Consider the following 16,261-nt stretch of genomic DNA (forward strand, 5'->3'; position numbering starts at 1 on the left):
GTGGTTTTTTAAGTCTTCGGTGCTTCTGCGCATGCACACAGCGCATACAGCACTTGTGCAAGTCTCCGCTGAGTAGCTGGAGTGTCATAGAGGCTTGTGGATGCGCTAAGATGCATGTGCTCACTGCACACGTCCATGTGGATGCCGCCGGGCCTGTTCCAACCGTACCAGTTGGAATGGGATCCAGAACCCACCACTGACCTGCTCAAATGTCACATGACTTTGCTTCCATCATATGCCTGTCTAGATATAGAGAGATTGTTTTCCAGCACCAGATTTACATGTCACCAATGAAAATTGCATTTCTCCTTTTTATCTACATCCTTCATTCCAATCTGTCTTACAATGAAGCCTCATTCTAATATTATTCTAATAGTTATTGAGGAAAAACCATTGAAACAGATAAGAGATAAATGGTAATAACTGACATAACAATTGACACAAATTATATATTATAATATATACGAGTATATAAATGGTAGAAAATAGTGAACATGATGTGCTTTGTATCAAGCTAAGAGAATTTTTTGCAATATAAAGTAATTATACAAATACATAAAGTTTACTGTGAGCAGCATCTGTGGCTGTTAAGCTATTGCTTACCAGCCAGCATAGCTCGTCTATACAGGAACCATTTTGGAATAGAAGGAAATTATAATCAATTAATATCAGAATGGTCTAAGATTCCTAAATCTATCATGTGAACCGTAGCCTTCAGCAGTAACTCATAGGGATATATCAGTATGTGAAATACAAGTTTTACCAATATACTACAGAATATACTACAGCCCATTTGCTATATTCTGTGCTGAGTATATGATAAACTAGCTGATAACCTGGCATTGCCTGGGTATTTATTTATAGGGAGGAAATGTCTGGATCAATCATAATTTCTAATGTTGGATTTTCCCCCTTACCAGAGGAGCCCCCTTGTGGAGTATGGTGAAACCATTACCATAGCATCTCCACTGCGCTGTACAATAGAAGCCATTTTATGACAGTACAATAGAAGACATTTTAAGGCAAAACAGGCTGTTTCTTAACAGAATACATAACCCAAGGAGTTTTGGGGGAGGTCTTACCCCCACAGTATTTGTTTCCACACAGTACGTCATCTGTGTACCAAGTTTGGTTAAAATTAGTTTAGGAGTTCCAGAGTTATGCTGGAACATACACACTCACTATATATACGTATGTACGTACGTGTATGTATGTGTGTGTATGTATGTATGTATGTATGTTTGTATGTATGTATGTATATATGTATATATGTATATATATGTGTATATATATGCATATATATGTATATATATGTATATATATGTATATATGTATATATATGTGTATATATATATGTGTGTATATATATATGTATATATATATATATGTATATATATATGTATATGTATATATATGTATATATATATATGTATATATATATATATGTATATATATGTGTATATATGTGTATATATGTGTATATATGTGTATATATGTGTATATATATATATATGTATATATATGTATATGTATGTATATGTATGTATATGTATGTATATCAGGGGTGGGTTTCGACCGGTTCGCACCGGTCCCTGCGATCCGGTTGGTCGCCGAACCCGGAAGTAAGTAACTTCCAGGAACGGCGAAGCCCCCCCCCCGCGCCCGCACACCCGCGCCCGCACACCCGCGCCCGCTCCTTACTCGGTTTTTTCGAATTTTGCGCTTTCCACGCATGCGCAGAATGCCTGCGCGATCCTCCAGGAGCAGCTGGAGCATCGCGCAGACGCTAGTACGCATTCGTGCGCCGCATGCGCGAGGACGCTGCGTGCGTGCGCGAGGACGCCGCCGGCCTCGTTCCAACCGATCCGATTGGAACGGGGCGAGAAACCCACCCCTGATGTATATGTATGTATATGTATGTATGTATGTATGTGTGTGTGTATGTATGTGTGTGTGTGTGTATATATGTGTGTGTGTGTGTGTATGTGTATATATATATATATTAGTGTCACAACCCCTGGTAAGCCCCAATTATGGGAGGAAGCTAACTGCTTCCAACATCTGTCAATCGGCTCGTCACAAGAGTCCATCACGACAGAAACCCAATATTTTTACTGTTGCCTTTTGTTATATTTGTGTTTTTTTTTATTTGTGCTGATAAATAAATAAAGGGAGACTAGTATAGATCTATTTCAAGCTATTTAGCTCTCATCAGCTAGTCACACCCTTACTGGGATTCGAACCTGTGCTGTATTGCATGGCTTGATGGCTAAGACGTTTGCCTAAGATGCAATACAGCACAGGTTCGAATCCCAGTAAGGGTGTGGCTAGCTGATGAGAGCTAAATAGCTTGAAATAGATCTATACTAGTCTCCCTTTATTTATTTATCAGCACAAATAAACACACACACACACACACACACACACACACACACACACACACACACACACATATATATATATATATATATATATATATATATATATATATGCCCAAATATGGGAGGGAGCATACTGCTTCCCTTTTCTGTCTATCGACTCACCCTAGGACTCACCCTAGGACTCACCCTAGGAGTCTAACCCTAACCCTAGGAGCCATGCAGCCAGAAAGCCATTTTTTATGTTGCCTTTGTTATTTATTTATTTATTTATCATACATACATACATATATACATACATACACACACACACACAATATATATAAGATATAATTTGCCATATTATAATCCCGTGTGCCCTCCCTCACTCCTTACTTACTGTACTTACTTACTTTTTGGGTGACCAACACTCCTGCAGTTGTTGATTCCGTTCTTGATGTGTTTAAATAAATTTTCAATCCATTTTTACCTGAAAAATATATAAATTATCACTTTCTATGATTTTATGGAGTTAAAACAACAAATCCTCAAATACATTTTTAAGGGAGTCAATCCCTCCTTTTGGAAAAAAAAGAACTAGTTCATCTTTTGCTTATTCCTATTTCATGTTACAAACAAATGTTTCATAGAACCTGATCTAATCAACTCGACGATCATAGTCACATGTCCCAAAAGCAGTATCTGGGATGCTGGGGACTTTAGTGTCCACCAAGTTCTGACCCACCTCTGAAATTTTACTTTCCCCAAATGCTAAGCAGAGTACAAACCGCTAGTGTCATTTTTATTTTCAAGAGTATATTTGAGCACCAAAGATACGCTATAACTTTGTTTTAGCAAACATAAATAATGTACAGCTTCATTTGAAAAAAAAAAATCCACCTACCCAGAAAAGGGGGGAGAAAATGTATGCAAGCAAAGGATAAAACTAGACTACCAGATCTCATTGTAAAACATCAGAGCTCCATAGGAGGCAGAAAACAAAATTTTGGGTATCTCTTTGGCTCCTATCTAGTGGTTGACTTGGTGTTTGCACCCTGAATCACACATCCTTAAGGAATGGAAGTATAGTGGTTAACTGATAGCATTTTGATTAATCAATGCTTTTGAAATGGCTATGCTTCTTTAAGGCATCACGTGAGTATGTAAGCACACACAGCAGCCATTTTTTCAAGAGTAAAGAATTATCAAAAGGTTAAATGTGCTTACCAGCCCAAAGGTTTGTGCAGACACTTTCAAAATGCCAACAGGTTAATGTCAATATGTCACAAATGTCAGTAGTTCTTCTCTATTTAAATTGTTTAAGTGAACCTTCTTGTAACATAAATAAATCTGACCATACCACAGGTTCAAAGCTTTAGAGCTGGCATTTCAGGGATTCCAAGATTCCCCCAAAGACTCCTGATAACAGTGTTGTGTTCATAGAGATAATAGGTGTGAATTAGGAGGATAAGTTAGCCTTGAGCTTCTTGAGGGAAACAATCATCCAGCTAAGGAAATACATGATAGATCTGCGTGTTGACTTTAGTTCTGCTTTTTACTTGTAGCGTAGCATCTCTTCTTCATCGTTGCTGGATTCTTATGTGAAATGTGGCACGCAGTAATTCAACAAAACTTAAACTCTGTCTTCAGGTTATTCAATGATAGTAGGTACAAAATACTGCCAGGCTAATAAAGCAAAGAGCAAAAGAGATCATACTGATAAGATATTTCAATCTGTAGGAATGATGTTCTTATGTAAGAACCAGAGAAGTTCATTAACAAATAGTTGCATTTATTCCTACTCCTTACTTTTCCGGTTTAAGACACCATCATGTAAGATTTTGCAATGACCAGCCAAGAAATACCAGCGAGCCACATTTTGCTGCTGGAGCAGTTCCCAGAAAAGCAATAAACAAGGCAATTCTATGTTTCTCACCTTCATTGTTTTCTTAACCTGAATCAAATGTTCATCCTCAGTGAATAAAAAAACAATAGATTTTCCTTCATGTGTTCTCTGGCCTCAGTTCTATGGGTAACTTTGGTCTTCATTTTCAAAATGTTACTTCTTATGATTAGAGAGAGCTATTTCGATAAATACAAACTCCACAACTGAAATGAATGTTAGTGTATGTGAGACTGTGATGTTAGCATGCATATGAATATCAATTTGACTTTGAGATCTATGAGCAGATGGTCTCTTTATATAATTTTAAAGAGGTTTTTTGTTCTTTAAGTAACTTTTTAAAAATTTAAACATTCAGAAGGAAAAAGAATGAAAACATAGAAAAGAATGTAAACATTCATTGTGTCAAACCTGAATTGAACCTGGTTGGGGCCAACTTTGAGGCTTCAGGGTTGCCACAAGAGAGAAGAAGGATCAGGAAGGGGGAGATAAATAGCTGGGGTTTTGTAGCCAAAAGAAAAAGTTTTCCTGTGGGAACCAAGGACATTCCAACAGGTGGCTGGGGATAGGAAGAGTGGGGTAACCAAGCAACTGGCCAGCACTGCTATTGGATAATGTGACTGTTTAATCAGTTTAATCAGGTGAAAACCGTGGGAGCATTCAGAGTCGACTTTCACCAGTTGTGCCAATATGATGTACCCAATAAATTATTCTTTAAGGAAATCTACCTGCCTTGGAGTTCTATGGGTGCATTATTTAGACTGACACATTGATTTAAGAATTACTTCTATTGATCAATGAAAAGTGACATTTTTATTCAGTTTGATCTCCCTTCCATTCCATGTTTGTATTTTAGCTAAGATGCTGAGCTTGTTGATCAGGAAGGTTGGCAGTTCAGCAATTTGAATCCCTAGCACCACATAACAGAGTGAGCTTCTGTTACTTGTCCCAGCTTCTGCCAACCTAGAAGTTCGAAAGCATTTAAAAATGCAAGTAGAAAAATACAAGCCACATTTGGTGGGAAGGTAACAGCGTTCCATGCATCTTCAGCATTTAGTCATGCCAACCACATGACCATGAAGATGTCTTCGGATAGCGCTGGTTCTTTGGCTTTGAAACAGAGATGAGAACTGCCCCTGAGAGTTGGGAATGACTAGAACATATGTGTGAGGGGAACCTTTACCTTTTTTAAAATAAATCTGATGGGAAAAAAGCAAAACTTTCACAATTATAGACTTGTGATTGGCACATGGGTTTCAGCAATGCCATCTTGAAACCTGAAGGGTCATGAAAAAGGAGCCAAGTAAAGTCCACACTTCTACTAAACTTTTATTCTCCAAAAGTTTTGGAAAAGTCTTCCTGGGGTAGCTTCAATTCTGCTGCACAAAGTGCCAAGTTTGAAATACGAGACTTAAGAAATTATAGACTTGCAGAATCAAAAGAAAAGCCAGTGGAGACAACAGAAAAAAGAGATAGGAAGTTACTCTGAAAATATAAATGCAACTGCACCGGGATAAGAGGGCTGATTGGGTGGGGGGACCCAAATGCAGTAAGGTGCTTAATGCACCCAAAGATGCTTTCCCCAGAAGCAACTGGACTTTCTTGTTTTTCTTTGAAGACATTTTGCTTCTCATCCAAGAAACGTCTTCAGCTCTGAAGAAGCTTCTTGGCTGAGGATCTGAAGAAGAGCTGGAGAAGCTTCTTGGCTGAGAAGCTAAAGAAAAGCTGAAGAAGCTTCTTGGATGAGAAGCTGAAGAAAAGCTGAAGAAGCTTCTTGGATGAGAAGCTGAAGAAAAGCTGAAGAAAAGCTGAAGAAAAGCTGAAGAAGCTTCTTGGATGAGAAGCAAAATGTCTTCAAAAGAAAAACCAAGAAAGTCCAGTTGCTTCTTGAAAAAGCACCTTTGGGACAACCATGACCTGGATGACTGAGAATCTCAATAGATATGCAGTAAGGAAGAAACTTTTGATAGCTGCCCACATTACTCAGTGAAGCTATCACAGGTCTGGTCTTGATTCAATATTTCTCTTGTCCTTATGTTTAAATGCAATAATAGTTGGAAAAAGTCAGTTAACTACCATTTGAAGAGCACGAGCCAGATAGGAAAGGGGCAGCCTTCATTCCACAGTCGTTTGAAGAAGGGGGAGTGAAAATAGGATCTTCCCATTTTACTTTATAAAAGATGGACTTCCATGCTTGGAGGTTTTTAATGTAATTACTTTAGGATGAAAAGTTTGCATTGTTCATCTGGACGGATCAGTGCAAAATAAAGAACAATTTTACTTCTTCTTGGTAACAATGCTCACACTAATGAAACTTAAATTGTTTGCAATTGTGCCATGCTGCTGTCCCATTCTTAGCGTGGCACTGACTATAAACCTGTGATCCTTCTCAATTGTACCCTTCATCAGAATTTCACACCTCATAACTGTCAGGAAAGGAGTTTCAACCATCCTAATGGAAAACTTTTTTTTACATATATGGAACATTCACAGCGATTTTGTATTGCCCAAGAGGGATCTATACGGGAATCAGAAATACAGCAAACACTGCCCAGTTTACAGTGAAATGTATAATTTTAGATTTTGTGATTCTTTCAAATTAAGCCTTCCTATTGTATGATAATATAAGATAAAAGTATATTCTCCAACATGCATAAAAGCACGCACACATTAGGCAAGCTGCCTGCAGTGTGTGGTCTATGCTTTTACGAATGAATAGCACTGATCTAGGCTAAGTATTAGAGAAAACTTTTAATTATAAGAAGATTATGACAATAGAAGAGACAGCAAAGAAAGGAGTTATTCTAAGCTAGTTACTCATCTTTTAGGGAGGGTGAAAGCTTTTGCAAAAAGTTAATCCTGCATATTACTTGAGCAGCATTGCACAAGTTAACAAAATCCCTTTTTAAATTATGTACAACAAATGATTATTAAGATGGTGCATATTGTTTATTAAAGGATTACCAGCCATCATGTATATTATGTGATGTAAAATCCATAAGTGAGGTCACATATTAATTGTTAAATTACATTATTTTAAATTATAGGGTCTTTTTGCAGAAGAAATAAATGCAGAGTTAGTTAATCCTTTCTTTGTGCTGATTTTTTTTAATACACTGAACTACAATAAGTCCATTGTGGAGTCCTTAGTGCTCTCTGAACTTGATTGTTTTCCTGCAGATGTTTTGTTACTTGACTAGATTACATCTTCAGTGCTAGAAGTGGGTGGGTTTACGCTATGTTTATAAACAGTGATTTAGAAGTTATTTTCTCCTTGGTAGTTCCTAACATGTTGTTTATTCTTGATTGTTTGTCTGGGATTAATTCGGGTGTTAAGTATTGACATGAGAAAATATTCTGGTCCTTTTGCTTCCTGTTCAGTCTTTTTATTGTCTTTTTTGAATGGTGCATAAATGTTTATCTCTATGTGCCTGTTGACCGCGGATTTATCTGAGTGCCAAGCTTCCAGGAATTTTCTAACATTTTTGAATTTAGTCTGTCCTAGGATGGTCAATTTCCAGTTCAAACTATGATTAAGCTGTCCGTGAATTGTGAAATTAAAGAGTAATCATCTTGTATTCTGATTGCTAGTTGGTGTTCATAGCTAGGTTCTTCTACTTTTCATCCTGATTGTCATATGTTGTGGAAGTTACAGTCTTACACTGTATATTGTTTTTTTCTTCTTCTTGGACTACTGGGTTGGTTTACTTAAGATGTTTTGGAGGGCTTTAGCTGGTTTATGTGCTGCAGTGATGCCAGGTGATTGTAATAGTTGTTGGTTGTTTCTGAGATGTTTTTGAGGTAAGGCAGCATTTTTTTTTCATAGCTTGTATTGGTTATGCTGTAGGTTGAGTGATCAGGCACTTTTTGATGCAAAGGTGTGCCCAGGTCTTCTATTAAATTGGATATGATCGGGCCAAAGCATTTATTAAACAGGTATATAGCAGACATAGAATGCCCATTGCCCCTAGACAAATCCCACAACATTATTATCAGTGAACCTAGTGGGTACTCTGTGTTCCCTATGGATTCTTAACTATTGTTGAAGTAACTAACCACTGAAGGGCCTTTACTCTGGCACAATGCCATGCCCTTCCCTCAGCTTTCCTTGAGGGCCAATACAGGAAGATCCCCTTCCTAGACAGACAATGCCCTTGTGACTTCAGATAATTTGCAAAAGAAGAACATGTACTTTTCCAATTCCCGTACTACAAAGACATCCCTACTATCTCATCTCATCGTTGTTGCATAAATACTCAGGGCTCAAGGTCAACTTTACACCTCTCTGCTGCTTTCAGATACCAAGCTTGCTACAACATATAATATTGCGATGTTCTGTGCAGGAGCATTTAAAATCTGAGCTCAATGCGTTGTTAGAGACCCCACACACCCACTTCATGGTCTGTTACTGATGCTCCCCTCTGGGAGAAGTTTTCAAAATATTTCTAGCAGGGCTACCAGATTCTGCAACAGCTTTGTTCCCTCTGCCATCCATCTGATAAATGCGCAAGATTTGTTTTTCTGGCCATGTACATGTATACATCCAAACCAGGGGTGGGTTCCTGCCAGTTCTAACCACTTCTATAGAAGAGGTTCCACAAATCTACAGTGCTGTTTAGAACTAGTTCCAGCTCCCTCCCCCCGCCCATCCACACATCATCAAGATGAAGAGTGAGAGGAGGAATTCTGGGAGTTGAAGTCCACAAGTCTTAAAGCTGTCAAATTTGAACACCCCTGGGGTTTTTTTTCTAAAGGGTTAGGGGTGCAAGGGTCTTGTAACTTGACAGCTTTAAGACTTGCGTGCTTCAAATGCCAGAGTTTCTGAGCCAACACTTTGGTTGCTAAGCAAGAGCATTGTTAAGTGAGTTTCACCACATTTTACAAGTTGGCCATGCCCACCCAGTCACATGGCCCCCCAAGCCACTCCCACAAAGCAGGCCACGCCTACAGAAGAGGTTCTAAAAAAATTTGAAACCCACCACTGATCCAAACTAGACTGTGTTGTTTTTCTGTGTCATATAATATATTTGAGTATATGCATAATATTTATTTATTTATTTATCATGTTTACGTAGTGTATATTGGTGGTGCCCCTTTGAAAGCTATAGGCAATGAAATTTCATTTTAGTGTATGTTGATTAGTGTACATTCAAAGTGACAATAAAGTTATTCTAAGCCATGACGATCTGTGTCTCAAACCAGCCTTAAAGAGTACTTTCTAGTTCATCATTCTAGAATGCTCTTCAATGCTCTAAAGATCGATTTAAGGAGGGTGGAGTATAAAAGATTTAAAAATATACAAGATACATCAAAATAAAATAAAATAAATCATATCTAAAAAGCTAAAAAATACAAAAATATTTTATATACCACAACATTTTAAGGCTGCTTTTTAAAAATTCCGTCTGCAACTTTTGTTGTTATTGCTAGAATCATTTTTTTCTATATTAATGCAATAGGATTAACAATGTTTATTTGTTGCCATTCACTGGAAGTATTTACACTTACGGGATCTATTAATATCTTATTTGGACCAACAGCACTTTAGCTTCAGAGACGCCTAAATTATTTAAAATGATCATTAAATCTTATGAGACAGAAAAGCCCGTTTTTAGTCTTTATAGATACTTGCTATTGATAAATCAATTTGATACTTAAAATTTAAAGTCTGAGTGGGGCCAGGAATTGGAGATCTCCATTGTGTCTAAATAAAGGAAATTGTCTTAATGATTATGGTGTCTCATATTACTTAGCTTATAAAAGAGCTCAACAAAAATATCAGTCTGCAGAACTGCTGCCTGTTAGACATCAGAACATGGATTAGTTTCACAAAAGTCTGATCAATGCTGCAGCGGTGGGATTCACATACCTTCCCTACCGGTTCGCAAATGTGAGTGCGCACACCTTGTCTGTGCATACGCACTGACTTCTGCATATGCGCAGTATTCGTGCATTATGTTGGGACGGGGCGGACGTAGCCTCCCGCAGCCGCCGCTACAGATTCGCCCAAACTGGAGAGAACCAGCTGAATACCACTTCTACCATGCTGAGGTGGCTACCATGTTGCATTCCCGATTGGATCTTCTACTCCTCTGGGCATAAGCTTCACTGAAATTGGTATTCCGATTGGTATTGGCATTAATAGTATCCCGATAGACATACACAGGTAGTCCTCAACCTACAACAGTTAATTTAGTGAATGTTCAAAGTTACATCGGCACTGAAAAAAGTGACTTATGACCATTTTTCACAGTTACCACCTTTGTAGCAGCCCCATGATTATGTGATCAAAAGGTAGATCCTTGGAGATTCATACTATGGGTGAAATGCTACCAGATCGGGCTGGTTTGCCAGTAAAAAAAATGCTACCGGTTCGCCCGAACCAGTAGTAAAAAAGTTCTGATTATCAGCTGTGTGACAATTAACTGTGCCACATGATTTATATTCGCTAGAAAGCAGGAAATCCTACTTTCTAGCTAATCTAAATCGCGCAGCATAGCTGTTCCCCACCCCCCTCACTGTTCCACTTACCTTTGCAATACTCAGAAAAGCTTCTTAGCGCCTGCGGTGTGCAACCAGTAGCAGACTTCAGAGCATTTCACCCCTGGTTCATACTTATGACCATTGCTGTGTCCCAAGGTTATGTAATTCCCTTTTGCGACCTTCTGACAAGCGAAGTAAATGGGGAAGCCAGGTTCACTTAAGAACCATCTTATTAATTTATCAACTGCAGCAATTCACTTCACAACTGCAGAACGAAAGTTCAGAAAATGGGGCAAAACTCACTTAACAGATGTCTCATTTAACAATAGAAATTTTGGACTCACTTGGGGTCGTACATTGAGGACTATTTGTATCACATTACATTTGAATGCTTCTAAATAAATGGGTATTATCTTTTTCCTGTAATACAACTACAATTAAAGCTGCTGAGCCCCCAACAGAGTACATATGATATGTTTTTAATCCTCTGACTCTTTATATCGGTGCAAATTATGGTTGTTATTATCACTCTGAAGCAATGAAGCAAACTATGATACTTTCCAAGTATGCTATAAATGTACCGTTCTACTTGGAAAGCTGAAGGACATCAAGTTAGAAGTGGCTACTCTAGAAGAACATGATTAAGTTAGCAGGAAGTTAATGCAGATTGCTTTTCCGGGAGCTGGTGAATCTCTGCTTCCCCCGTCCCAACTCCAAAAATACCTTTGTATTGTTTTACCTTGGGACTTGGCTACTTCAGATGTTACTATTCAGATGCCCATTTGTTTCATTTTATTTCTGAAAGAATGAAGTCAACGTGCAACGCATGTTAAAATAGGGATCAAACCTTAGAATTTTGAAGACAGGATGCCAGGTCAAATATTATTAATGAAGGCTCAAGTTGAACACAAAACAACCTGTTTGATGATTTTTCAATAAAGCATAATGCTAAAATTTTAATAGATGGAGAATGGTCTGACCTAAGCATAGTACACAAAATTGCCGAGGTGGCGCAGTGGTTAGGGTGCATTACTGCAGGCCACTTCAGCTGACTGTTATCTGCAGTTCAGCAGTTCAAATCTCACCGGCTCAAGGTTGACTCAGCCTTCCATCCTTCCGAGGTGGGTGAAATGAGGACCCAGACTGTGGGGGCAATTTTCTGACTCAATTTGCTAAAAATCTGTAAACCGCTTAGAGAGGGCTGAAAGCTCTATGAAGTGGTATATAAGTCTAATAAATAAATAAATAAATAAATAAATAAATAAATAAATAAATAAATAAATAAATAAATATTGTCTGCTAAAATGTCTTACCTGTCAATGACTTCTTCAGCTTCAACCTCAATAATACGCAGGCAAACAATAGATACAAACTCAAGGTTAACCATTCCAAACTCGATTGCAGAAAATACTTGACTTCAGCAACAGAGTGGTCAACGCCTGGAATGCACTACCTGACTCTGTTGTTACATCCTCAAACCCTCACAGCTTCAAATTAAACTGTCTACCATGGACCTCACCCCATTCCTAAGTGGTCCGTAAATGGGGTGTGCATAAACGCACCAGCATGCCTACCGTCCCTGTCCTACTGTCCCCATTTATTTATACTCATTTCCTTGTTCATGCCCATGTTTATACTTATACCTGTTATCTTGTACATATTCAACAAACTAAATTAAATAAATAAATAAATAAATAAATAAATAAATAAATAAATAAAGTGGAAGAAGAGGAAGAGATAAGGGAAGGGGGAAGGGAAGGGGAAGGAGGAAAGAAAGAGGAGAGGGACTTTTAATGCACAAGAAGCATGATTGGATTGGCAATCGGTTTAGCCAATGTTAAAGCTGCAGAACAGATAGATAGCGTTGATATTAACTGCTCTTACTTAGAAAAGGGCCACACATAAAAATCTTTAAATTGCAATTATCTATAACAGCAATATAAGAGTTACAGTTTTACAGACATGAAAGAATGAATTACTTATGAGATCCAGAAAAGTTGAATGAAGAAAAGTGATGAGAAAATGAAGAAAACAAGGAAATATAGAATGCTTTGATCATCACAAATTGCTCTTAAATGATGAAAAGGGATCTGGGATGGTGTAGGCATCAGGATCTAGAAGATGACATATTAACATATGTCTTATCACTTTTTTCATGTATTGCAAAGCACCTAAAATGGGATGAAGTTTTAATTGCAAATTTTGATACATCTTCTCCATGGGCATCAATGAGCCGAGGTGGCGCAGTGGTTAGGGTGCAGTACTGCAGGCCACTTCAGCTGACTGTGGTCTGCAGTTCAGCGGTTCAAATCTCACCGGCTCAAGGTCGACTCAGCCTTCCATCCTTCCGAGGTGGGTGAAATGAGGACCCAGACTGTGAGGGCAAGTTGCTGACTCAATTTGCTAAAAAAAATTGTAAACCACTTAGAGAGGGTTGAAAGCCCTATTAAGTGGTATAGAAGTCTAATAAATAAATAAATAAAATCACTGAATGGGATATAGTCATACATAGTTCTCAACTAATTTTACTATTATGAACATTTTCTATAACATTTTCCCACAATCCTCACTTTCAAAAAATTAACAGAGAAGGATGTTATTAATAATGACCAAAGATGGGTCAACACTTAACTGCAGTTCCTAGAAAGCTTTGAAAAGAATGTGATAAAGCAATAAAAGAAATAGACAACTCTGCTTTTTTAACATCAGAATGCTTAAGATTGATCTGGCAGTTTTGTCTTTCAGGATAATCAATTGAGTTGCTTGAATCACACACAATCTTAAATTGCTTGTTTGTGAGTTGTACCGCTCACTCACTGAACTGCTTACTGAAAACATACAAAAAACTTCCTTGGCTACTCAGGATCCATCCAATTTAGAATTGCATTTTCAATAGTGAACAGCCCAATATATCTGGAAGCTTCCCATCACCTGTAGGAAGATGGCGACCATTCCAGTCCTCCAGACTGGATTAACTAATACATTTCTACTGAGTACCTTGGGTAACAGTTATTAATGGGTTAATAGAACTCAGATCCACAGAAATTTCTTGTTTTGAAATCCTTCATAAAAAGGGAAGGGGGTTAGAAACTCTTAAATCTCTACATTTGAGGCTTCTTGTGGAATTGCAAATCCAGATGTCAAAACAATGAGAGAGGCAATACTAAATGCAGTGCGGTAGTTGTTTATCATCCATAAATGTTGGAAAAGAAGACCATGTGAATGACCTATTGGAAGGTATGCTCTCCTCACTCTCCTTTTCACTTCCTCAAAAGCAAAGTTTAATTTTTTTTACCCCCAGAATAGCATCGTCTGGAGTAAAACTTCATGTCACTTCGATTTTATAATCTGCAGGACCCATTGGGTTATTGATATGAGCAGGTGAAACATCACTCCAGCCCTAGATTTGCTATTTACGTAACTGATCGTCAAGTGGAAAACTGGAAGTGCGCTGTTTGGTAACATGGGTTTGTCTGTCACCTCCCATTGTTCCTCTTCAAAGTACAGTTGCCACTTTATCTGGCAACAGCTTTCTTTAAGAGTGCTCTGTATAAGAAATCATGTTTCATCAGAGTTTCCTAAGCAGAAGAGAATGTCTGCTCGGTGGCCAATTAATTTGGTAAGTATGTGTATTATAACCAAACAATAATAGGGAAGACAGAAGATTCCAGAACAGATAATGGATCCAAATATTCTTTTCTTCACCAAAAATCTCCCTATTTGTTCTGCCAACATCAACCAAAACAGATTATTTTTCTTTCATGAATTGTCCTCCTGAATGATTTATACCTGTTGTGTTATCTGAAGCCCTTTTGAGATCCTCTTTTAGATACAGTAAGCCATTAGCTGAACAATTGTTAATTTTAAAACTGCAAACATTTTGGATGCCAGACAGAACCAATGGGAGTGTTCAAGGGGAGAATTAATTGTAATGTATCTTATATTTACAGTGGCTTTCCAGTTGCATATATTTATTTAAAAAAATAAAATAAAAGTTATATATTGATTCTGAGGCAAAGAAAGACCTATACTTTCTATAAATACCTGGACTAACAAGAAACATAAAAGTTATTTCTTGGCTTGCTGAGAAGATTTATCCAGAAAGTGTGATAGGGCTGCTCCTTGACTCTGAGGCAGGGGTGGGATTCTACCGATTCGAACTGGTTCAGATGAACTGGTAGCTCCGACGATCAGCTGGGAGTGAACCAGTTCACTCCGACAATAATCTGGGCCTGCCCACTCACCCCTGCTCTATCCTGTCCTTTATTTCCTGCTTTCTAGCTCATCTCAATCGTGTGGCACAGCTGTTTTACTTACCGTTGCTGACTTGGAAGGCAAGCAGCTGAGCTTCTAAATGTTCCATTTTCAATGTTGCACATGTGCGCAAAGCATGCATGCATGCAAAGCGCAGGCTCGCCGAACCAGTTGTTAAACTGGCAGCATCCCACCACTGCTCTGAGGTACATCAGATCCCTCCCAAACAAAGCCAGACTTATTTAATCATAAAATATCCAATAAGCACCTCTGTATTTCCAAGAAGGAAGACCTGATAAGACAAGAGAAGGGAGCAAGGGATAGAGAAAATAAGGTTCCACCAAAATGTAGTTAAGATAGTTTACACATAGATTTCAACAACTTCTTCCTATGAAAGCACAAAGTGGTTTATTTAGAGATCTTCTCTCTTTTTGACCATGCAATAACTAACTTCTGAGGTAGATTGGATTGAAAGAAATTGATTGGCCAATGAGAGTTTCCATGGCTGAGAAGGCACTAGAACTTGGATCTCCCATGTCTTGTCCAACATCTGGTTCCTCCACTATTTCCACATGGCCAAAACAAGATCTGAATATTCTTCTCTTCATATTTCACAATGTCATGGTGAGCAGTCAGTTTTCATACCATTGTCAATGCTACTATATAGTTTACTATAGTAAACTTTTGACTCATGATGTTGTTTGGAAAAACATAGTTTTCATGTACTGAATTCTTTGGGACTTACTTCGAAAAGGATGTACCTTGGGACTGCTCTATAAGAGAAGTAAAATTACTACTTTAAATGTCCTTCTGAAGATGTCCTTTAAAAACTACAAACAGACATAACGCCTCATTCAAATTAGGGTTATCATAATTTGGGCTGCAAAAATACAGGTGACTAGACAAGAACAAGGAAGTATAGACTAAGTTGCCATCATTCAGTGGCATTCAGTCTTCTGAATTTTTGGAGTCCAGATACAATAACCTGAAATCAGTTGGTTAGATATTGAAAGGACAGACCAAGTGTCCTGATGTGTAATGTAACCAGGAGTGGGCTTCAAAAATTTTAGCCAGAAGTTCTCTGCCCAGTTGCTGGGTGGGCGTGGCCTAGTCAGCCTCCTGCACCATGGGGGAAGGATGTTTTTGCCTTCCCCGGGCTCTGGAGGTTTTGTTGAGCCTCCGGGAGGGCAAAAACGGCCTCCCCAGACTCCAGAAGCCCTCTGGAGGCCAGAAATGGACCCATTTCCAGCCTTCCCGGACTTTC

The sequence above is a fragment of the Thamnophis elegans genome, chromosome 11 (assembly GCF_009769535.1).
Source record: "Thamnophis elegans isolate rThaEle1 chromosome 11, rThaEle1.pri, whole genome shotgun sequence".
NCBI classification, from domain to species: domain Eukaryota; kingdom Metazoa; phylum Chordata; class Lepidosauria; order Squamata; family Colubridae; genus Thamnophis; species Thamnophis elegans.